The sequence below is a fragment of the Phyllobates terribilis genome, unplaced genomic scaffold, assembly GCF_046119375.1.
Source record: "Phyllobates terribilis strain yellow unplaced genomic scaffold, ASM4611937v1 Scaffold_1__5_contigs__length_1240528914, whole genome shotgun sequence".
NCBI classification, from domain to species: domain Eukaryota; kingdom Metazoa; phylum Chordata; class Amphibia; order Anura; family Dendrobatidae; genus Phyllobates; species Phyllobates terribilis.
Genome location: NW_027362761.1, coordinates 906,389,755 through 906,403,694, shown reverse-complemented (window position 1 = coordinate 906,403,694; position 13,940 = coordinate 906,389,755).

The following is a 13,940-nucleotide window of genomic DNA, read 5'->3' as shown; positions in this document are numbered from 1 at the left end:
GCACCAGGAACCTTCCAACGACTAATGGAGTGTTGTCTGGGCCACAGAAACTTCGAGACGGTCCTGTTGTACCTGGACGATGTCATCGTATATTCCAAGACGTATGAGGACCACCTGAAACACCTGGCGGAAGTGTTCGAAGCTCTGGCGAGTTACGGCCTAAAGGTGAAACCCTCCAAGTGTCACCTCCTGAAACCAAAGGTGCAGTACCTGGGACACGTGGTGAGCGCTGACGGAGTGGCTCCCGACCCTGATAAGATCACCGCAATTAAGGAATGGCCAAGCCCCTCCAGCGTAAAAGAAGTGCGGCAGTTCCTCGGGTTGGTAGGCTACTACCGAAGGTTTATTCCCGGTTTCACCAAAAAGGCAGCACCTATGCAGGACCTCCTGATAGGCCAGTCCCGGAAGGCCAAGAACCAGAAGCCGCCCTTCAAATGGGAGGAGCTGGAAGAAGAGTCCTTCCGCCAGCTGAAGATGGCCCTCACGGGGGACGAAATCCTGGCGTACCCGGATTATAGCCAGCCCTTTATCCTCTACACCGACGCCAGTAACATCGGGCTAGGAGCCGTACTGTCCCAGATCCAGCAGGGGAAGGAACGAGTAATCGACTACGCCAGCCGAAAGCTGCGACCCACCGAAAGGAACCCCAAGAATTACAGCTCATTTAAGCTAGAGTTCCTGGCCGTAGTATGGGCAGTCACCGAGCGCTTTAAGCATTACCTCGCTTCTTCCCGGTTCACCGTGTACACGGATAACAACCCGTTGACACACCTGGACACGGCAAGACTCGGTGCCCTGGAGCAGAGGTGGATGGCCCGTCTGTCCAACTACGAGTTCACAATCAAATACCGGGCCGGACGCTCCAATACCAACGCGGACGCCCTGTCCAGGATGCCCAACCTGCCGGACGAAGGAGAAGATCCGGAGGGACTGGAAGAAGTTGAACTCCCTGCGTTCCACCGTCATGGGACTATCCAGTATTCCCACCGGGTAAGGAGTAAGCAGGCTGCTACGTTGAACCCCTTACCTCACTACAACTGGGCGGAAACGCAAGACAGCGACCCTGCCGTCCGACTGGTGAAGGAGATGCTGACTCGCCCGGAGGCTTGCCTTGAACCAGACGCTCCGGAGGAAGCCAAACAACTATGGGCAGAGAGGAGTCGACTGTTCCTTTACAAGGGGAAGTTGTGCCGCAGAATGGTTAACTCCCGGACGCATGAACTACTCTGGCAAGTAGTGGTGCCACGAAGAGACGCAGCCATGGTGATGAAGGCATACCACGACGGAGCTGGACACTTCGGGTGGAAGAAGCTGGAGTTCCTGCTGCGCGAGCGATTCCACTGGGTAGGCATGAGGGGAACCATTGAGAAGTGGTGCAGAGACTGTGGCCCGTGCAACCTAAGAAGGAAGGACCGTGCCAGCCAGAAGACTCCCCTGCAGTCCATCGTCACCCGGCAGCCGTTGGAACTGGTAGCCTTGGATCATGTAAAACTGACCCCAAGCAGAAGTGGCTACGTCTACGCACTAACCATCGTGGATCACTACTCCCGGTTCTTGGTTGTCGTCCCCGTCAAGGACTTAACAGCTCGAACAGCAGCGAGAGCCTTCCAGCAGCATTTCTGCCGTCCACACGGGTACCCGGACCAAGTGTTGACAGACCAGGGACCTGCCTTTGAAGCGGAGGTCTTCCAAGAATTCTGCACTCTGTATGGCTGCCGGAAGATAAGGACGACACCCTATCATCCGCAAACTAATGGACTTTGTGAGAAAATGAACCAGGTGGTAATGGATCTTCTGGAAAACGTTGCCCCTGGAAGAACGCAGTCTGTGGCCTGAGAAGCTGCCCGATCTGGTGGACCTATACAACCACATCCCGGTAGGTTCCACCAACTGTACCCGGCTTACCTAATGAGGGCAAGACCTGGTAAGTTACCTGTTGACCTGGAAATGGGAGTCCTGACACCCGAGGACACTTCACCAGAAGCAGACTGGGACACAGAGAGGCAGCAGCAGTACCGGAGAGTACAGGAGAGCGTGGAGCGAAGTCTCTGTCAGGCTAGGGAAAGACAAGAGAAAACTTACAACCAGTATGCTCCCGCTGTTCCCCTGGTACCCGGAGAGCAGGTCTTGAAGAGGAAGAGACGGCTCCACAAGTTGGACGACCAGTGGGAGAAGGACCCGTACACCGTACTGCCCTCAAGCCACGAGAACCCGAAGGTTTGTACCATCAGTAAAGACGGAGGGGAAACCACAGCCATTGTATCCCGGGACCACCTGAAAAAGTGTCCCGAACAACTGAGGAACCCTGAAGAGGAACAAGAAGACCATCGACCCGTAGAGGAAAGGGAAGATATGGTTAGTACTGTGCTCGGGGACTTCCCTCGGTCTTGGACTCAAGTCAATGGTGCAGTTGTGGTACCCGTACTCACCTTCCTCCAACCAGCATCCCAAGCACCTACGGAGCAACAGGTAGAGCTGGAAGAACAGCCGGTCCAGGAGGCAGAAGACCCCACACCAGCAGACCAGGAGGATCAACCCTCTGCTTGCAGTGAGCCTGCCATATCCCTAGTGAGCCAAAGAGCCGGTAGACAGCTGCCCAGTTTACCCTTGACAGCTCCTACACCCTGTAGTTCAGGGCTAGACAGTCAGCTCCGTAGGGCCACTAGGGCCACTAGAGGCCAGTTACCCGCACGTTGGAGGATTTGAAGTGTATAAATTGTTTTATTTATGTTTACCTGTGTATTGTTGCTTGTGTATAATTTTGTGTTTCTAGTTATTTGTAGGAGTCCTTGGTGGATTTACCGGGAATCCCTTGTACATAGTTGGAGCGTAACCCAGGATGGACTAAAGACTGTTAAGGACTCGGGGCAGGACAAACCCCTACCTGGTTACGTCTCCCTGTTTTGGTGAAATGGACACCTTGCTTTTCTTCAAAGACTGCACCCGGTTACGGACATGCCGTGACCACCTTTATGTGTTTCTTCTTATTGTACTGTTATTGTTGTTATATCTTGTTATGTTTTTCTAAAATATGTTTAGTCCCGGAGTACTAAATTTCACTAGGGGGGAATGTGGCACCCCAGGGGTCTGGTTTCCCACAGTAATGTAATGTTATGTCTGAGAGCAGGTGGGAGGTCCTTTGGTCAGGGATCCTGTGCATGCCACACCTCCTGCCCAGTCTTGGGAGGGGAAGAACTTCCCCTATAAAAACCCGGGGCTGAGGCAGGGTGAGGAGTAGAGAAGAAGTAGAGACGAGAAACAGTCATAGGAAGAAACAGCAGAAGCTCAGTGGGAGCAATACTACTACGAGTCAGGGGCTGGCAGCTGCAGAGCTCGCCCTGACTGAGAAGCTTTCTTACCGGACCCGGCGTCCGAGGCTGTGGGGACTAACTCTTACCCAGCAGCAGAAGCCGACCGGCAGGGGATTTCAGGTCCCCAGGCCCAGAAACCCGAAGGCACGGTCACACGCGTGGGACCAGCAGCGCCATCGTGGAGCGGAAGCCATAGAAGGCCCCGAGTCACCGGCCATACGGGTGAGCACCACACGGTACACTCAGGGACGTGGGCTACTTATATCCGCTTCTAGCAAGGTAGCCAGAGGAGTACAGTCAGTTTGGGAGGCCTACAACTCCGCCTGGCCAGGGGAGATCCCATCTGCTCAAGGACTGACCAGGCCCCGTTCGCTAGCAAGTACTCCGGGAGGGTCTATCGTTGTTACCAGTAAAGACCCTGAATTACACCGCACCGTCTCTGAGTGGTTCCTGCTACCCCCATCTTCCACGTCGGCTGCCCTGAGGCCATACCCCTCCCGTTGGGGGTTATACTATCACGCTGCACAATTCTACACCGGCCTCAGCGGTCTGCCCTGCAGCGGCAGCTCCATAGCTGCAAATCAACGGGTGGCGTAGTCGACACTCAAATAACATCTATCAAGACTGCCACACACTGAGTTTGACTCCCTGGGCACGGACCGGGTCCCCGCCACTCGGAGACTACAACCCTCATCTGATCCGGTTCCGGGTAAGCCCCGTGCGCGAGACGCTGCGCGACACAGCAGGCCCAGGGGCGCGTCATGCTCACAGACCAACACCGTGCAGGACGCTTGGCATTTGCCACAGAACACCAGTATTGGCAAAGTCGCCACTGGCTCCCTGTGCTCTTCACAGATGAAAGCAGGTTCACACTGAGCACATGTGACAAATGAAGACGCCGTGGAGAGCGATCTGCTGCCTGCAACATCCTTCAGCATGACCAGTTTGCAGGGGGTCAGTAATGGTGTGGGGTGACATTTCTTTGGAGGGCCGCACAGCCCTGCATGTGCTCGCCAGAGGTAGCCTGACTGCCATTAGGTACCGAGATGAGATCCTCAGACACCTTGTGAGACCATATGCTGGTGCGGTTGGCCCTGGGTTCCTCCTAATGCAGGACCATGCCAGACCTCATGTGGCTGGAGTGTGTCAGCAGTTCCTGCAAGATGAAGGCATTGAAGCTATGGACTCGTCCGCCCGTTCCCCAGACCTGAAACCGATTGACCACATCTGGGACATCATGTCTCGCTCCATCCACCAACATCACGTTGCACCACAGACTGTCCAGGAGTTGGCGGATGCTTTAGTCCAGGTCTGTTTCTACATAGAGCTGAGAAAAGAGAAGAATTAGCTGGGTAGAAAGGCAAAATGAGCAATTGTAAGTACACAGTGCTAAATGAAATGATGACTGCAATATGTTAAGAGGATACAAACTTTAATGGGAGGAGTGCTTCTTTAAGACTTGCCATGATGAAAGTTACATATTTTGTGATTTCAATCTTTTACTTTAATTTTGGAGGCAATTTGGTGTCCAACCTTCAGTTGGTTGAGGATTTGTTTCCAATGATCATTAAATTGTTGTTTTTTTCTCAACTAGTTACATAATTGTTATCAGTAAAGTTTTTCAACTTGAATCTTTCATTAATGGGCAGCACGGTGGCTCAGTGGTTAGCACTGTAGCCTTGCAGCGCTAGGGTCCTGGGTTCAAATCCCACCAAGGACAACATCTGCAAGGAGTTTGTATGTTCTCCCCATGTTTACATGGGTTTCCTTCAGGTTTCCTCCCACATTCCAAAAGACATACTGATAGGGAATTTAGATAGTGAGCCCCAATGGGGACAGTGCCCATAATGTCTGTAAACTGCTGTGGAATTAATGGTGCTATGTAAGTGAGTGTAAAATAAATAAATAAAAATTAATTGAGATCCTATTAGCTATGTATGTGCTCTCAATACTTCCTGCACAGCATTGCCTTACTGTGAATGTAGATCTTGAGGCACTTAGTTTTCTTTACCTTGGCTTACCTTCAGAAATTATTATTTACAAGAGAGAGTTATAAGTGAAGTTTTACTGTGGTGATGAAGACAACAGAAAATAATTCCCTGCCAAATGTTTGCATGGCTTAATTTATCAATTCCCTGAGGAACAGATTGTTTCTGCTGCCAATAGAGCTGTACTTCTTAATGGATCTTTTGACATTTATATTTTTTTCTACCTATTATTTATGATGCAATATGTATTTTATACCTGAAACATAATAATAGATGTTTGTAACTGATTTAAAATAAACATTTTCTTTAAAATGATTTTGTAACATTTAGAGAAAATGCTATTAACTCCAACATGGCTAACAAGGAATGCAAGTAAGGATGTTAGCACTAAGGGGACATCCAGATGTACTGGAATTGCTGCTAGTCTTTTGTCCTGATTTTAATGGTGGAAAATCTTTATCTTACAGTAGCAACAAAGTAGATAAGAATGTAAAATACTTATCCACACTTCAGGTATTTTCTTTCTATAAATTGATTTGCGGTTGGGTTTCTTTTAATATACAACACGTCAATGTGGATGAATTGCGGTTTTATTGTGGAACTTGCACTGATTTTATTGGAGAAGTAAAAATCTGTGATGAACCCTATTTTTTCTGATTTTGCTGCAGTTTACCTGCAGGTCCACAGGAAAATCTGGAAGTCCTAGCATAAAAGACCCTGCAAAGTTAAAAATTGGGTATGTCCCCTTGGAATTATTTATGGCATGGATTGAACAAGGCGTTAGCAACATTTGTTTCATGAAAACCTGATAGCATCATTCATTTCCTCCATATGTCTGATTCTACTAGATCTGTAGGAGGGGTCTTAACCCTTCAGCAGCAGAATGCAGCTGAGACTGTGCCCACATATAGTGGTCAATGGCTGCATGAATTTGCAGTTAAGCCTACATTCACAGAAACATCTTTTTTTTTTAATCGGACATTACTCAATTCCATAGAGTAGAATGGATATAATCAGACATCCATTAACATCATAGATCCAAAAGTGAGATCCTTGTGATTTTGTGATTAAAGTCTATAGTGATCCATGAGACAGGGATACACATTGTTTCATGGATCTGCTAATTAGTGATAAACTTGATTAAAAACATGTGACCTTCCAGAGGTCTTTCTATTGGTTGGATATGTTAATGATACTCGGCTCCAGCTCTGCTGGGAGCATGAGCCGAGTGTCAGTCCTCTGTGCTCCAATTCTCTCCCATGGGAGAATCGCAGCACAGGTGTGAGGGAGACGGAGAAAGTAATTTCTCCATCTCCTGCATTGCCTATCTCGGGGTATCAGACTGCACATTTATTGCGTAAAGCCTTGACTACACACCTATAGCATTCACTTGTCTTTACCAGCTCCACAATCTCCTTTGGATCAAAGAAACACATATATACAGTTATATGAAAAAGTTTGGGCACCCCTATTAATCTTAAGCTTAATGTTTTATAAAAATTGGTGTTTTTGCAACAGCTATTTCAGTTTGATATATGTAATAACTGTTGGACACAGTAATGTTTCTGCCTTGAAATGAGGTTTATTGTACTAACAGAAAATGTGCAATCTGCATTCAAACAAAATTTGACAGGTGCATAAGTATGGGCACCCTTATCATTTTCTTGTTTTAAATACTCCTACCTACTTTTTACTGACTTACTAAAGCACTTTTTTTGGTTTTGTAACCTCATTGAGCTTTGAACTTCATAGCCAGGTGTATGCAATCATGAAAAAAGCTACTTAAAGTGGCCACTTGCAAGTTGTTCTCCTGTTTGAATCTCCTCTGAAGAGTGGCATCATGGGCTCCTCAAAACAACTGTCAAATGATCTGAAAACAAAGATTATTCAACATAGTTGTTCAGGGGAAGGATACAAAAAGCTGTCTCAGAGATTTAACCTGTCAGTTTCTACTGTGAGGAACATAGTAAGGAAATGGAAGAACACAGGGACAGTTCTTGTTAAGGCCTGAAGTGGCAGGCCAAGAAAAACATCAGAAAGGCAGAGAAGAAGAATGGTGAGATCAGTCAAGGACAATCCTCAGACCACCTCCAGAGAGCTGCAGCATCAACTTGCTGCAGATGGTGTCACTGTGCATCGGTCAACTATACAACGCACTTTGCACAAGGAGAAGCTGTATGGGAGAGTGATGCGAAAGAAGCCGTTTCTGAAAGCACACCACAAACAGAGTCGGCTGAGGTATGCAAAAGCACATTTGGAGAAGCCAATTTCTTTTTGGAAGAAGGTCCTGTGGACTGATGAAACCAAGATTGAGTTGTTTGGTCATACAAACAGGCGTTATGCATGGCGGCGAAAACACACAGCATTCCAAGAAAAACACTTGCTACCCACTGTAAAATTTGGTGGAGGTTCCATCATGCTTTGGGGCTGTGTGGCCAATGCCGGCACGGGGAATCTTGTTAAAGTTGAGGGACGCATGGATTCCACTCAGTATCAGCACATTCTTGACAATGTTCAAGAATCAGTGATAAAGTTGAAGTTACGCAGGGGATGGATCTTTCAGCAAGACAGTGATCCAAAACACCGCTCCAAATCTACTCAGGCATTCATGCAAAGGAACAATTACAATGTTCTGGAATGGCCATCCCAGTCCCCAGACCTGAATATCATTGAACATCTGTGGGATCATTTGAAGAGGGCTGTCCATGCTCGGCGACCATCAAACTTTACTGAACTGGAATTGTTTTGTAAAGAGGAATGGTCAAAAATACCTTCATCCAGGATCCAGGAACTCATTAAAATCTACAGGAAGCGTCTAGAGGCTGTTATTTTTGCAAAAGGAGGATCTACTAAATATTAATGTCACTTTTCTGGTGGGGTGCCCATACTTATGCACCTGTCAAATTTTGTTTAAATGCAGATTGCACATTTTCTGTTAGTACAATAAACCTCATTTCAAGGCAGAAACATTACTGTGTCCAACAGTTATTACATATATCAAACTGAAATAGCTGCTGCAAAAACACCAATTTTTATAAATTTTTATAAAACATTAAGTTTAAGATTAATAGGGGTGCCCAAACTTTTTCATATAACTGTATCAGGTGTGTGTTTTGGAGGTGTAGGGAACACAGTAAGTGAAACAAATCAAATGTCTAACACTGCAAAAGGATCATACTTGCATGATAATACTATTTCCCATTCCTGATGAATCATAACTATGTTATTGCATGTTCAAAAATAAAGAATATACAGTACAGACCAAAAGTTTGGACACACCTTCTTATTTAAAGAGTTTTCTGTATTTTCATGACTATGAAAATTGTACATTCACACTGAAGTCATCAAAACTATGAATTAACACATGTGGAATTATATACTTAACAAAAAAGTGTGAAACAACTGAAAATATGTCTTATACTCTAGGTTCTTCAAAGTAGCCACCTTTTGCTTTGATGACTGCTTTGCACACTCTTGGCATTCTCTTGATGAGCTTCAAGAGGTAGTCACCTGAAATGGTCTGCCAACAATCTTGAAGGAGTTCCCAGAGATGCTTAGCACTTGTTGGCCTTTTTGCCTTCACTCTGCGGTCCAGCTCACCCCAAACCATCTCGATTGGGTTCAGGTCTGGTGACTGTGGAGGCCAGGTCATCTGGCGTAGCACCCCATCACTCTCCTTCTTGGTCAAATAGCCCTTACACAGCCTGGAGGTGTGTTGGGGTCATTGTCCTGTTGAAAAATAAATGGTGGTCCAACTAAACGCAAACAAAATGGAATAGCATGCCGCTGCAAGATGCTGTGGTAGCCATGCTGGTTCAGTATGCCTTCAATTTTGAATAAATCCCCAACAGTGTCACCAGCAAAGCATCCCCACACCATCACACCTCCTCCTCCATGTTTCACGGTGGGAACCAGGCAGGTAGAGTCCACCTGTTCACCTTTTCTGCGTCGCACAGAGACACGGTGGTTGGAACCAAAGATCTCAAATTTGGACTCATCAGACCAAAGCACAGATTTCCACTGGTCTAATGTCCATTCCTTGTGTTTTTTTAGCCCAAACAAGTCTCTTCTGCTTGTTGCCTGTCCTTAGCATTGGTTTCCTAGCAGCTATTTTACCATGAAGGCCTGCTGCACAAAGTCTCTTCTTAACAGTTGTTGAAGAGATGTGGCTGCTGCTAGAATTCTGTGTGGCATTGACCTGATCTCTAATCTGAGCTGCTGTTAACCCTCGATTTCTGAGGCTGGTGACTCAGATAAACTTATCCTCAGAAGCAGAGGTGACTCTTGGTCTTCCTTTCCTGGGGCGGTCCTCATGTGAGCCAGTTTCTTTGTAGCGCTTGATGGTTTTTGCAACTACACTTGGGGACACTTTCAAAGTTTTCCCAATTTTTCAGACTGACTGACTATCATTTCTTAAAGTAATGATGGCCACTCGTTTTTCTTTACTTAGCTGCTTTTTTCTTGCCATAATACAAATTCTAACAGTCTAATCAGTAGGACTATCAGCTGTGTATCCACCAGACTTCTTCACAACACAACTGATGGTCCCAAACCCATTTATAAGGCAAGGAATGGCAAGAAATCCCACTTATTAAACCTGACCGGGCACACCTGTGAAGTGAAAACCATTTCCGGTGACTACTTCTTGAAGCTCATCAAGAGAATGCCAAGAGTGTGCAAAGCAGTCATCAAAGCAAAAGATGGCTACTTTGAAGAGCCTAGAATATAAGACATATTTTCAGTTGTTTCACACTCTTTTGTTAAGTATATAATTCCACATGTGTTAATTCATAGTTTTGATGCCTTCAATGTACAATTTTCATAGTCATGAAAATACAGAAAAATCTTTAAATGAGAAGGTGTGTTCAAACTTTTGGTCTGTACTGTATATCTAAAAAAATTTCCTTTATTCCATAATTTAACCCCTTCACCACCTTGGGGTTTTCCGTTTTTGATTTTTCGTTTTTTGCTCCCTGTCTTCCAATAGCCATAACTTTGTTTATTTTTCGGTCAATATGGCCGTGTGAGGGCTTGTTTTTTGCAGGACAAAATGTACTTTTGAACGACACCATTGGTTTTACCATATTGTGTACTGGAAAACCGGAAAAAAATTCAAAGTGCTTTGAAAAAAAGTGCAATTCCACAATAGTTTTTTTAAATTTTTTTACCATGTTCACTAAATGCTAAAACTGACCTGCCAATATGATCCCAAGGTCCTTACGAATTCGTAAATGACAAACATGTATAGGTTATTTTTTATGTAAGTGATGAAAAAAAATCCCAAGTTTGCAAAAAAAGAAAAGTCGCCATTTTTCGAGACCCGTAGCATCTCCATTTTTCGGGATCTGAGGCCAGGTGAGGGTAGATACGATCTTTTACTCGCCTGTTATTGCATTTTATCGCAATGTTTGCGGCGACCAAAAAAACGTAATTCTGGCATTTTGATTTTTTTTTTCATTTCGCCATTTACCAATCGGATAAATTATTTTTATATATTAATAGACCGACTGATTCTGAACTTGGCGATACCAGATATGTGTATAGTTGATTATTTTTATTGTTTTATTTTCAATGGGGCGAAAGAGAGGTTACTTTAATAGTCTCCATGGGAGACTAGAAGCTGCGATCTTCCGATCGCCTGTGCTACAAACAGCAGAGCTTCAGTCAAGTTCTATTTTGCCTCCCTAGCAATCCTAAGAGCAGCTCTCACTGACATTGTGCTTGGTCTTCCAGACCTTATCTTGACCTTCACTGTTCCTGTTAATTGCCATTTCTTAATTACATTTGAGGAAAGTGCAACTTGAAAATGCTTTGCTATCTTCTTATAGCCTTCACCTGCTTTGTGCGCCTCCAACATTTTCATTTTCAGAGTGCTAGACAGCTGCTTAGAGGAACCCATAGCTGCTGATTTTTGGCACAAGGTTAGAGGAGGCTGGTATGGCGCCCCTGCGGGTCCAGTAGTCACAGAGGTACTGCATCTCACCCAGAGGTGTGGTACCCCATTCTCAGGTAAGGACGGAGTACTACCCGGGACCCACACACCCACATCAAATACACTTCACTTCAGTAGGAAAGGGCGAGATTGCTCCTAAGAGAGAGCACAGTCCCTGGTCCCTAGTTGGAGGGTGGAACTAGGTAGATGAGGTGGGTGGAGGAAGTAGATCAGGGGAGCACAGACAGAAAGGGTATACAAGACAGAGAGAAACATCTAGAAGCAGGTCCAGTCCAGAGGAGAGACAGTTGGGAGTGGGAGCTCAGGAGGAGCTCCACTCAGGAGAGAGAAGAGCCGGGCCTAGTGCGAGAGGCCCAGGAGGAGAGCGAGAGAGGATGGGAGCAGAGGGAAAGGCTCCAGAGACAGAGGTGATCCCTGGGGCACGGTGAGTGCAGGAAGCCACCTGTGCGCCCGAATTCACACGGACGTGGAGGGATCAGGCCGCAGAAAGGGACCGGCCCCAGACTAGTGGAGAACAACCAGGCTCAGCTAGCCAGCCGGAGGCTGCAGCATTTTCAAGGTGTTGGAGCCAAAACCCACAATTATATCACTGAAAAGGTGGTCCCATAGGGTCCAGGGGATTGCAAGTTGCCCGACAAGACCTGAGGCCACTGACTTGGGACACTGATTGTGAGGCGCAGGGCAGGAGGGTGAGAGCCAGCGCAGTGAGACGACCGGGAAAGGTACATAGAACGGGGTGCCGTTTAAGTGCTCCTGAGGTACCTGAGAGATTGCTGGATCCCTACCCCAGAGGACACAGGATGATGTGGCCGGTCATTCCTGACTGCAGCGGTGAATTGGGACTGCTTTGAACTGTGAGTAAAGCCTGAAGACTGTGTCCTTGACTCATTACTGCGCCACCAGCCCTGCACTACACCGCACCAACAACATCTACCTCATAGCATCACTATATCCTGCCCTGGAGCTTAGCTCTACCTGTGGAGAGCTGAACCAACTCTGCTGCGTCACCATCAGCTCCAGAGGATCTGCACCGCAGCGGCGGCCCTATATAGCCGCGTACCACAGGTGGCGTCACGAACATTATCTCTAACAACTTTATTCCCCTTTTACTTTCTCCTTTAATTGACCGCCCTGGGTCACGGACCGGGTCATTGCCAACGTGACATCCACCAGCATCGACCGACCCGGTTACCGAGTACCCCACGGCCCAGGGGGCGCGTCACTGGGTTCTTATAAAGCTGAGAAATTTGCATCACCTGGCCTTTCCTAACAATGATAGTGAACAAGCCATAACCCTAACAGGCTAATTAAGTTTTGAAATTTTGGTCAAAGTTATCTGAGCACACAAATCTCCAAGGATGCCCAAATTTTTGTAATTTTTAAAATGTAAAAGATGACAATTTTTTTGTGACTAAAATACAAAGGAAATGTGTCATCTTAAACTTCAGGGATTTTAGGGATCATTTCATCTTCAAATTGTTTATTTGTTCACAATAACAGTAATTTTGACCAGGGGTGCCCAAACTTTTACATGACAATGTAATATATTTAACAATACACAAAGTCTTAAAAACAGAGATTAAAAACAAGAACAAAAGCACTTAGATGAGTACATATAATTTACTTTATATACAGTATGTCAAATTAATCAACTACTGACAGTCTTGTGAAAAAACTCTCAAAAATGCAATGACGAATTAGGCCCATTGACTGCAGCATCCTGTATCTATTATTGCATGTGAAAAAATAGAGCAAGGTGAACTTGTCTGACAAGTAGTGTTGAGCGATACCTTCCGATATCGGGAAATATCGGATCGGATTGGATCGGACCGATACCGAAAAAGTATCGGATATCGCCGATTCCGATACCGGAAACCAATGCAAGTCAATGGGACATAAATATCGGAATTAAAATAAACCCTTTCTTTCCTTGTAGGTTATTTCTACATGAAGGAAAACAACTAAGAATAATGTAGAATGTATTGGGGGAGGTGGGGGAGACAATAAAGGCATAGAGGTTTAGCCCAGTCAAATGGAATAGCAGGAATTAATATTTTTTTATTATGTTCTGAGTTACGGAAATATTAACTATGTTAAGTATTTTTATATTTTGTCAGATATTTATGTTTCACTACTTCCATGCTCTTCACCTTCTTTTTTACTTCTCCCACACTTTCTCCTTCATCATCCTCAGCATCTTTTTCATCCACTTCTTCTTCACCTTCTTCTTCTTCACCTTCTTCGTATTATTCTTTTTTTTACATTCTTCATATTCTACTTCTTCATCTTCTTCATATTCTTCTTCTTCATCATATTCTTATTTGTGACAGGCATTCCTGTAGTTGTTATCTATAAAAGGTTGGACATTACACCTTTCGTTCTGCCCGTCACAAAAGATTTACAACAGGATTTGTCCGCGTTCAGTTTGGCCTGCAGCAGCAGGTCTTTTCCAGGGGCACCACGAGGAGGAACGGACTCACCCCCATACACTGCTTAGTCATCTTCTGCTTATAATTTAGATATTATCTTTTGCTCTGATTTTTAGTCTTATGCTTAATGTTCTTCCGCTTTTTGTTCTGCAGCTTCTTGTATTTCTGCTTCTTGGTTTTCTGTCTCTTGTTTTTCTGTATCTTGGTGCTTGTCTTCTCTTCTTTGTCTTCTTGGTCAACTTCTTCAGGGTCATCTTCT